This window comes from Adiantum capillus-veneris, chromosome 16 (genome assembly GCF_014529385.1).
Source record: "Adiantum capillus-veneris isolate H3 chromosome 16, ASM1452938v2, whole genome shotgun sequence".
Classification (NCBI taxonomy): Eukaryota; Viridiplantae; Streptophyta; class Polypodiopsida; order Polypodiales; family Pteridaceae; genus Adiantum; species Adiantum capillus-veneris.
Window position 1 is genome coordinate 119,410,490 of NC_140946.1, and position 10,833 is coordinate 119,421,322.

Sequence of the window (10,833 nt, forward strand, 5' to 3'; positions counted from 1 at the left end):
CAACTGACGACTTGCAAAGCTAATGGGGTAGTCCAGTTTATGTTCTCCTGGTTGAGCTAGGACACACCCAATAACAAAGTTCGATGCATCAATATGCACATGAAAAATTACATTCCAATCGGGCACTCGTAGAATAGGAGCGCTAGTCAAGGTCTTTTTCAATGACTCATAAGCATGGTCACACTCCGCAGTCCATTGGAACTCAATAAGAAGCTTGTACAAAGGATGAGTTATCTCGACAAAGTTTAAAATAAACCGTCGGTAATAACCAACATGGCCCATGAACCTTTGAACTCCTTTATAATTTGTAGGTGGTGGCAATTCACCAATGGCTTTAATTTTGCTCTCATCTGTGGAAATCCCATTTCTGGACACTATATGCCCTAAAATGACTCCATGTTAACCCAAAATTGGCATTTGAAATGGTTTAGGGAGATGCGATACAATCTACACTTCTCAAACACTTTTCGTAAGCATGATAGATGTTCTTTCCAAGAGGAATAAACACAAAGGTCATCTAAAAAAGCTTCACAAAACTCCCTCAAATATTCTCTAAAAGCAGTGTTTATTAATCTTTGAAAGGTAGCAGGGGCATTGGTTAAACCAAAAGCCATAACACGAAATGCGAACACTCCAAATTTGGTTATAAAGGTTGTTTTAGCTTGGTCCTCCAATACAATTGTGATTTGATTGTAGCCAGAGTACCCATCTAAAAAGCTATAAGCTTCCTTCCCTGCAACTCTTTCAAGCACGTGTTCTGAATATGGCAAGGGGTAATGGTCCCTCCTAGTGGCAGCATTGACCTTCTTGAGATCCACGCACACTCTGAGTTTCCCATTATTTTTTGGCACAATCACTATTGGTGACACCCATTCTGAGTGCTCAATAGGGTATATGAATCCGCATTCCACAAGCTTTTCAATCTCTTCTTGAACGATTTTTGCATATTTAGAATTCATTGGGTAGGGTCGTTGCTGAACTAGTTTAGCCATGCTATTCATAGGGATTGTGTGTTGCACCACGGAAGGTGGAACACCTTTCATATCATGATAAGTCCAGGCAAATATATCCCTGAATTCCTTGAGAAGTTCTTTAAGTACACACTCCTCAGTCTCGGTCAGATCTTGGGCATTGAAAACATGTTTAAACTCTTCTCCTGGGTCTGCTAACTCTATTTCCTTAACTATCGTTGGACCATCATAGACTCCATTGCTCCCATCAATAGGTTTTCTTTCAGCCTTTGTATACACAACCTTACGTTCCTCTGTGGTATAGGATTTGAAATGTTTAGGTGCAGGGTGTAAGTCTGTGGGGTCCTGTTGTTCTGTGGACTGTGATTTAACTTATGATTCCTTTTGTTGTTGAGCTAACTCTCGATTTTGTCGTTTCCTTACGGTACGGATCAACTTTGGCTTCTCTGTAGCCTCTAGTTGTGCGATGTCAATGGGTTGTGGACTACACCACATAACGCTTTGAAGATATTCACCCCAGTTATCTACCAACTTTTGATGAACATCACATGCCCCTATATAATTAAGCCATTCTGCGATAGATTTCTTTTCATTTATTTTAGCACGCACATTTGCTCGATATCGTCGCCTCTTATATCTCTTACTCTTCTTGTTTAATTCTCGATTACGGGTGATTTCTAGTGAAGAGTCACTAGATGAATCACTACTTGTGTCTTCTGCTCCCTTGGATAGATTGTCATCTAGGTTACCACTGGGCCCTGAATGGTTTGTCCCCACATTTGCACTAACATTTAACTCAGATTCTTCGTCCTCAGAGTCAATTTCAATTGATGATTCTAACCCCAAATCGTGTGGGCTATATTCTTGTGAGGCGCTACTGGTTCCAATGCCAATCAAACTTTCATCTTGTAGGTCATCAGAAGCTATATGCATTGCTTCTAGCATGTTTAAGGGTATGAGTGGTGGCATTTCATCCTCCTCAGGTGTTACCCAAGTCGTCCCCCTATTTCCCCAAGTGTCTATGGTTGCTGCTAGGTGGACCCAATCCACATTCTCCAACTCAGTCATACCAGGTAGTACATCCATATAAGGAGAATCTTCCCCAACATCAGTGTCTACTTTAAACGTATAACAATACTGCAATGGGGCCGAGTGAACTGTGGTGTCAGATCTATGATCAATTATAAACGTGTTTCCTAGAGGATGTGCTCGACTCATCACAAGATCCACTCGAATGACAGAATCTTGGAACTGTAGGTAGACATGGTTCTTAGACCAGTCATACACCATTTTTGCTTCCCTCATGAAAGGACGTCCTAAGATCATCTCCGATGCCATAGTGTGTTTGGAGAAATCCATACAATGAATGTAATCCTTATTTTATGTCCAAAGACCTTGATCTTGAGATCTTCTAGCATCCCAATAGGTTTAACAATAGACCAATTGGCCATCTTCACTACTATGGTTGTGGTCGCAAGGTGAGGTCTTCCCATAGCTTCCCATCAATTTTTAGTCACAATGCTAATCCCAGCGCCACCATCAAGGATTCCCTTCACAGTTAATCCCTTAGTAGTGATTGGTATGGTCGCATTGGATTCATTACCCTCAAAGTATTGTCTCAACTTGTTAATAGGTATCTCTATAACAAGGTTCTCATCTAGGTTGGGTTGTGGATCTATGTATTCCTCCTCTATTGGCATCTCTCCAGCTCCATCCATCTGTGCAAATTGTGGTAGCCCAAACTTTAGTTCTCCATTGAGGAAGGCTCGAAGAGCTGAGACTAGCTCATGGTCTTTATATAGTTTGGACATGATGGTGGTTCTAACTTCTGAAGACATGACATCCATCAATTTCGCAATGTTTAACGGCACCTTTTGGACTTCAGTCCCTTGACGTGGGGAAGATGGGATCTCCATTTCTTCGATAGGATTAGGTAGTCCCTCTGTAAACATTCTTTCCATCAGAGAAGTGAGTACGCCCACTTTCCCATGACTTTAAGTCACTTTCTTCTTGGATGACACTAGGTATATCTAAGGGTCTATGGACTTGGTGAGGGTGTTGTTGCATATGGAACACGGTGTCTGTAATCTGGATCTTCCTAGGTGCTGGTTCTAGATCCCTTTCGGTATCTACCAAACTCCTTAATTTCTTGACTCGCTCAATCTCCTCTGTAGGGTTTGGGTAAGTTTCTATCTTCTTTTTGGATCCTGCCATTGTGGCTCATGAAGATCTTCCTTGTTGGTTTCTATGCTAGTGGTCGTTTTGGTCTCCATGGTTTCACCTGAATCAGAATCTTCTTCAACGTCGTTCATATATATGGGGTCATCACCAGTCCCTATGTTGGTCTTTGAACTGGGGTCTCACTTTGCTGCTTTTTGCGATCTCTTTCTTCGTGTTTTCTTCTTTTTCTGAGATTGGGCAATTGATGCCGTGTCTCTTTCCTCAAGAATATAATCTTGTTTTTGGAGCATCGATCGTGTGAGTACGTTTACTGGTACCACGGGTGTACTTGGTGATGGCTCCTCGGTAACTTCAATCAAGTTTAATGGTGTGATCTTCGGTGCATTTGGATTATTTGGACATTGGGCAATCAAATGATCTATGCCACATCGATTACACATGAGTATTGGCATTGTAGACGTGCTCGCTTGATTGGTTTGCATTAGTGTGGCGTTCTTTTGTATCCTAATAGGACACTCAGCTACACGATGTGGACCTCCACACTCATAGCATTGAAGAGGTGGTCTCTTAGCAGTGTAATTGATATTTTGGCCTCTTGACGCAAGAGCAGCTACTTGATATACAAGTTTGACTTGTCCCCAATAGTCCTCCATGTAGTATTGTGGACTTTCTTCAAGCACCTCCATCGCATAGGCAATATTAGGATCTATATCTACCTCACAGCCTTCCAAACAAGCAATAGATGACTCACAACCCACTTGATTCATAGAAGTGATTCTCGGATGTGGTGGTTGCGGTCCTAGCACTGGAGGTGGTAAAGGTGTTGTTTGAACAACATTTTGGGCCCTAGGGACCATGTGTCGTGATGTTTGTTCCAGAGGTGGGGCCGGCAACAATACAGGCACTCGAGGTGCGTCTGTCCATGCTAAGGTTGGTCTATTGGCCATCGCGCGCTTAAATACTATGCAATCCTTAGCTTGATGACCATACCTCCCACAGGCATTGCAATTCCTATTGAATTTACTCTAAAAGTAGGGCATTCACTGGTACTATGCGGTCCATAGCATACTGAGCACCATTGTTGCTCCCTTCTTGGATACATATGATTGTTCTGCTGAGCACAATTGTCTCTAAGACTCTCTTGAATAGCCTTGGTGAGATCTGCTAAAGTCATCTCAGATATCTTTGGCTCCTTAGAAATAGGCTTTAGGGTCATTGGCTGATGCCCCGATGCTTGTGAGTTAATAGATTTAGACTCAAGAGACACTCTTTCTCTTTGAATCATTAAATTATCCTCCAATTGGATCGTATTGGTGGTGACTGCTTCCCAAGTGGTGATACCTCTAATGACTAGACCATTGTAGATATCCTCATGTCGTAATCCCCTAATGAATCTATCAAGCAATTGGTTATTGTTGAAGCGCTCATTTGGATTACATCGAGAATTCAAATGCTTCAAGCGACTTATAAAGTCTCTCACGGACTCTCTTTTCTCTCGTTGGGCTTTCTTGTGTTGAGAGGCTACGCCCCAAAGTACTCCCTCTCGTATGTATTCTTTTAAGAACAGTCTCCTAAGAGTAGGGTAAATCGTTTTTTCTTTCACCCTTAGGGTTCTATACCAATCCCCAGCCTTTCCACTTAAGGATAGGCTTAAAGCATTTCTCTTATGTAGGTCATTGTGTTCTCCTAGAGAATCACATATTTGTTCAAACACTTCGATATGCTTTCTCACATCCCCGTCTCCACTAAATTTTTGTGTGAGCTTGGCTATTTGTACTACCTTACTTCTAGGTTCTCTATCAGGCACGTAACGCATATTCTTAGCAATAGATCGACCGATAGCTTGAGCAAATGTTGCCAAGTCACCTAAGTGAGCAGGCACCGTGGATGAAGGCGCTCTAGAGACTACATGTGGAGTAGGTATTGGCATTGGGCTTGGCGCATAGGAAGCCCTTGGGTTCCACGTTGGGTACGATGTTGTGCCATGTGGTGGCCCAAAGTTCATATGTGTGGCCATAGGCATAGCAGACGTCGGATGTGACATGCTAATGCTAGCCGGTATAGTCCCATGGAAATAAGAACTTGGGTATTGTGGTCGTGGAGCATAGGTTGTTGAAACAATGGGAGGAGTAGAGACTACATGAGTATGAGGACCCATGGGTGTATGCGATTGGTACACACTTGTAGGTACTATTGCAGGCATTGAGCTACCAGGTAGCGGTGCTTTACTAACAAATGAGGTCCATGGCGTGTTTCTCGGCATGCTCATCATTGGGGTAGGCATGGTAGTCGTGGTGTCATCAAGGGAAAGATGAGCTAGACTTGGAAAGGTGAAGTTATCACTTGTGGGCTCAGATTGCACTGAGACCCCTGGCGAAACAACATATGGAGGATCCATCGGACTTACCGAGGGAGTCTCCATTTGCGATAAGGTCGGTCATTTAGCCTTCCCTGTATCCAAGAATCTCATGAGACCCGTTGAAGGCATGTTGATCCCCTTGTTCTGTCTCTCTAACTCAAAAACCCTATGGATGACCTCACAAGCTCTTTGTTGTTGATCCTCCATACTAGTAGCACCCATTGTGGATTGTAGGACATCTAACCAACCCACGTGATAGGTGTGACCTGTGTATAGTTCGGTCAGAGTCTCTATTTGTAATTCGTACTCCCAGTTCTCATTTAAGAACACTCCATCTAGGATTGAGGTGCTAGGGGTGTCCTTTGAGCTAGATGCAATGTTGCTTTCTAGGGGTTGGCCCTTAGCGGTTGCTAAATCAGGAGCACTTGATTGCTCTCTTAGCAAGAATATTGACATAGGAGCTTTCACTTTTAACTCTCTTCATTGCTCCACCTTGCGTAAGCTCTCGACTTCCTTTTCCCTCGCTGCAAGGATACTTTCGCAAGGCTTCTACTATCGGGTAATATGACCTCGGAGGGAAATAACTCTGAAGAGTCAGGAGGTCCAGTGAATGAAGTATTCACGTGCACATTCTCTAACGATATAGGGTCTATGTTTGTCAGGAATGGAGAATTTACTTCCCCACCCCCCTCATTTACATCATTAGCTCCATGTTCGGAGCAAGTGGCTCTACTAAAGGTTTCCTTCAGGCGGCTAAGCACGCTCGGCCCGGATCGAGGACCCATGGCATGCATGTCTTGGCTCGAGCTATCGGGATTAGGCATTGGGAAACCCTCCATGACGTTGTAGTCAGAGGAAGAGTCGCTAGCCGCTATATTCGGGTCTTGGTTTGTACTACCTTGGGTCTCCGTCGAGGGTCCAGAACCTAAAGTAGGTGGATATTGAGAACTCGCGTAAGTCAAAATTCTCTCTAGTTGCTCCATCTCTAGCACACAACTAGAGCGCAGATGCATGTGCCTTTGGCACCCTACAAACGTCGATGAATAAGCTCGAAGGTTAACCGCTTACCTTTTTTAAGCATTCGTTTTTACTCGTGTTTTTTACGTTTTTAGTGTTTGATTTTTTTAATTAAAGTGTGTGATAGCTCGAAATGAGCGTATCACTTAGAGGGTCGTTGTGTGCTTTACATCACAATTTTCGGGCATCTGACATTCCGTTGGTGCTCAAAAAATCGATTTTTAGGTACGTGTGAAGCTAAAATTCGTTTTTTTTAAAAGCGACCGAGGCCTAGGCTTGAGCGTGAGCTTAGGCTTGGGTCTGGGAGATATTCCCAATCCCGGTCCTACCTTTATTTTTTTTTTCTAATTTTTATTATTATTATAAAGGATATGGTCGTCGCAGCCTGCGCGAGAGCACACACACACTCTATCTACCTACTTCTAACTAATACACCTACTGTTACACACTAACACCTCTATTAACTCTCACAGATCTGCTTCCTACTTACTGTACACAGAAAACTAACAACCTTAGTACACAGAGAATAAACACAATACCTTTGAAAACTCCATTAACAAAGAAAACTAACAACCTTAATTCACAGAGAATAAACACAGTACCTTTGAAAACTCCATTAACAAAAAAAACACACTGATAACACCAAATCCCTCTTTTCAACACACACACACCCTCCTTCCTTACCTTTCCTACAATAGAAATTGCACCACAAAAGAAGCACAGAGTGCCATTCAAGCTTAGTGTATGGCAATCCCCAGCAACGGCGCCAAAAATGTGCGCGTATGTCGCACGTGTCAATGCAAGGAACTTGCCGATACACCAGTGCGAGCCACAAATGGTTCCAAGCACACAACAAGCTTAAACTAGTAAGCTCAAAGATGACGATGGTGTGTCACTCACCGCTCTACGCTTGCTTCGTGGAGGATTCCTCGCCGTGAAGAAGAAGGATACGCCGCGCTCAACCGCTTCACCGCCGTCGTGCCGTCGCAATGCTCGATCGCACTCTCTCTCTCTCTCACACGCATACACACACACAAGGAGATGAAGAAGAAGAAGATGGAGATGGAGCAAGAGCACTCTTCTATTGCACAAATGAGAGAATGAGTGAATTTTAGGTTTAGTTGAATTTTATATGAGCTCGCCCCATTCACACTTGGGCGCCCATGCTTAGCCAACTAATCCCTTGAATGTTCCAGTTAGAGTGCGCCTCTCATCGGCGATCACTCTTACCCTTTTCCTATTGGACCGACAAGCCCGGTACCTGACTCTACCAAATAAATAATACAATGTCCACCGTAGGTTACAACGTCCGTCGTAGGTGATAGGGTGTCCGTGAACCGTGAGGGTTAACACGGTAACACATGACCCAGCCTACTTTGGCTTCTCCCTCCTCCCTGGCTTGGGACATCAGCCCACGACCCAAGAGCAGCATGCAAAATTCGCCCTCCTTCTTGCATGCAACATGCTAGACGACCAAAGCAAGTCCTAATTTCCCTTTTCTCTCACCAAGCTCTAATACCAATGTAAGACCCAGGAGCTACGTAAATGAGATTCTCCACCCAAACCCCCATTATATAGCCCTTGGCATAGAATCTCCCTATTCGTCTTTAGCAGCCTGCCCTTGGCCCGAGTCCTACTCACCTAGGTTTGCCCTTGGCATCACATGTCCATCTTTTGTTGATGTGATTATATGCGAAGCTTGAAAATGCAAAGGCTGCAGATCTTTGAATTCGTGTTGTTGACAGGGCTTGGAGGTCCTTGTGGCAAGAACCACCACCCTCGTAAGTGATTTTGCTAGGCAAAAAGCAAAGTGCTAGATGCTTCTACTTGCCAATCCTAAGGTCGATTGCTTCTAATTGCCAAGTTTGGGAATTCTGTGAGGGCTTGAAGCCTTTCTGAGAAGTAGAATTCTGTAAAACAGGGTGGAAATCGAAAGCTTCAACCCTTTAGTTGTAACGGCTTGTAGGATTAAAAATTGTGATCATGAACTGGTTGCAAGGTGAGAACCACCCCTTGCCCATCTAATGGCCAACCAATTGATAACCCGGTGTCACCTTGGGTGTGAACCCAAGGGTTCACAGGACACAAGCTATAAAAGCTAGAAGTGGTAGCACAGGCATCGAAAGACAAGGAGAGGGGAAGAGATAGAACCCTTGGGTGCTTGCCCTGCATGGATGCTACTTGATGTCCTCGCCCTCGTGCTCCCAAACAAGTAGACCTACATGCGATTTGGTGACGATCAAGCTTATCCTTGGTGTGTGAAAGGACCTTGTCACCCGCGATTTCTTCCTTTGAGAACCCACCATGACACACACACACACACACACACACACACATGTATACCTATACAACAATTAAATTATATAAATAGAACATTTTTAAATATTTTTTTCCCTTTTTCACAAGGATCCCTATTTGCATTGTTCAGAGCTCCTAGGTTGAAACCTAAACTATCGTATGGGTCGGTGTTTTTGTTTTTTTATTTAGAAAAAATGTTACCATATACATGTGGTAGTGATGTGTGTGAACAGACTAGGACCGCCGGGGCATTTTTTCCCTCTTTAGGAGGTTTTTTCCCCCGTGCATTGTATATACGCCCATCACTCTAGGGCTATCTATCTTTCCATTGCACACCAAGTAACACACACTCTATTGAGTGCCTTGAGCTTCCTTCATCTTCTCCAAGCTGTGTGTGTTTCTCTGCAACCCTAATTCCAACAATTGGTATCAGAGCAAGTCACGTCCTCCCGGGCTTATTCGCCAGCTGCTTCAGCACACGCCTGCTCACTTTCTCCGATTTCAGTGAGCTTTGGCGAGCGTTCGCAGGTCGACAAAAATTTTGGGCTTGCTCAAAGAGCTCGGTCTGCTCAAAATTTTGATTTGGGCTCATTTCGGCCTCCGTTTCCACTACAGGTAGTACTGCACAGGCTATTTCGTCATTTTGTGCAGAATTTCTGTCAGTGCCGTTTTCTGCATAACAGGAGCCTTATAGTCTTCTACGGTTTGTGCTATATAGCACAGGTTGTTCCCGATCCGTTTCTCCTATTTTCGGGCAGTTTTCACATCAGGTGCATCATTTACCATGGCTGACAACAACAACACAGATGTGTTCAAGATGTTTGCTGCTGAGGACAGGTTGGATGGGGACAACTACCCTATGTGGGCTTATATGATGCAACATGTTCTTGTGTCAAAGGGCGTTTGGAACATTGTGCAGGGCATTGATGTACGTCCTGGTTCTGAGGATGTAGGCGATGTTGAGGATGTTGCAGGTCTTGCTGCAAGCATTGCTGCTGTTAGAGTTGTTTTGCCTACGACAGAACAAGCTCGTTGGGATGTTAAGGATGCACACGCTCATGCATTGATTGCGTTGTCTGTGAAGCGCACCATTGTTCCTCACATCTGTTTAGTAAAATCTACAAAACAGGCTTGGGATATTCTAGCAGGTCTTTATGCAAGCTGCAATGAGGCTAAAATTGCTTTACTGCGTAAAGAGCTGGAGTCGAAGATTATGCATGAGGAAGATGATATGGACACTTTCCTTGCTAGTGTCAAGGATATCAATGAGCAGCTTATTTCTGCAGGTGAAGTCATTTCAGACAGTTCCCTTGTGCAGAAGATTCTTGATGCCTTACCAGATTCTTACCAGACTTTTGCTAGTACTTGGAGACTTATGACCCAAGGAAATCCTGAAGTTCTCAAGTTTGATGCATTATGCACATTGTTGTTGCAAGAGTCACTTTCCATAAAAAACAGGACTAAACAGTGTGCAGTTGAACAGGCTTTTATTGCTTCTCAAAGAAAGGGTGGTAACAGTAATGCAGCCACTTCTTATGGTTCTGCTGCGAGTGGCAAAATTTTTGTTCCTAATGCTTCTGCTGGTAGCACTTCGTATGGCAATTCTGGTGATAAGGGCAAAAAGAAGATGCGTTGCCATTATTGTAAAGCCAATGATCACTTGATCAAGTCGTGTCCTAAGTTGAAGGCCAAAGAGGCTAAGAAGAAAGAGGGTGGTTCCACTGCAAATGTTGGTTCCACTACAAATGCAGCCATTGTTGAGTCTTCTGTGAAAGGAGATTGTGTTGTTGATGTTGAAGCAGAATGGGCTTTTAGCGCAGAGTGCACTTACAATCCTGCTGTCCATGATGCATGCTTGTCAATTGTTGCAGATTCACATGTGTGGTATTTCGACAGTGGTGCTACAAAGCACATTACCTCACATCGAGAATTGTTTACCTCTCTCGAGTCTGTCCCTCATGGGAATTCAGTCACTTGTGCCAACAACGCCTCTTATCCAGTTCAGGG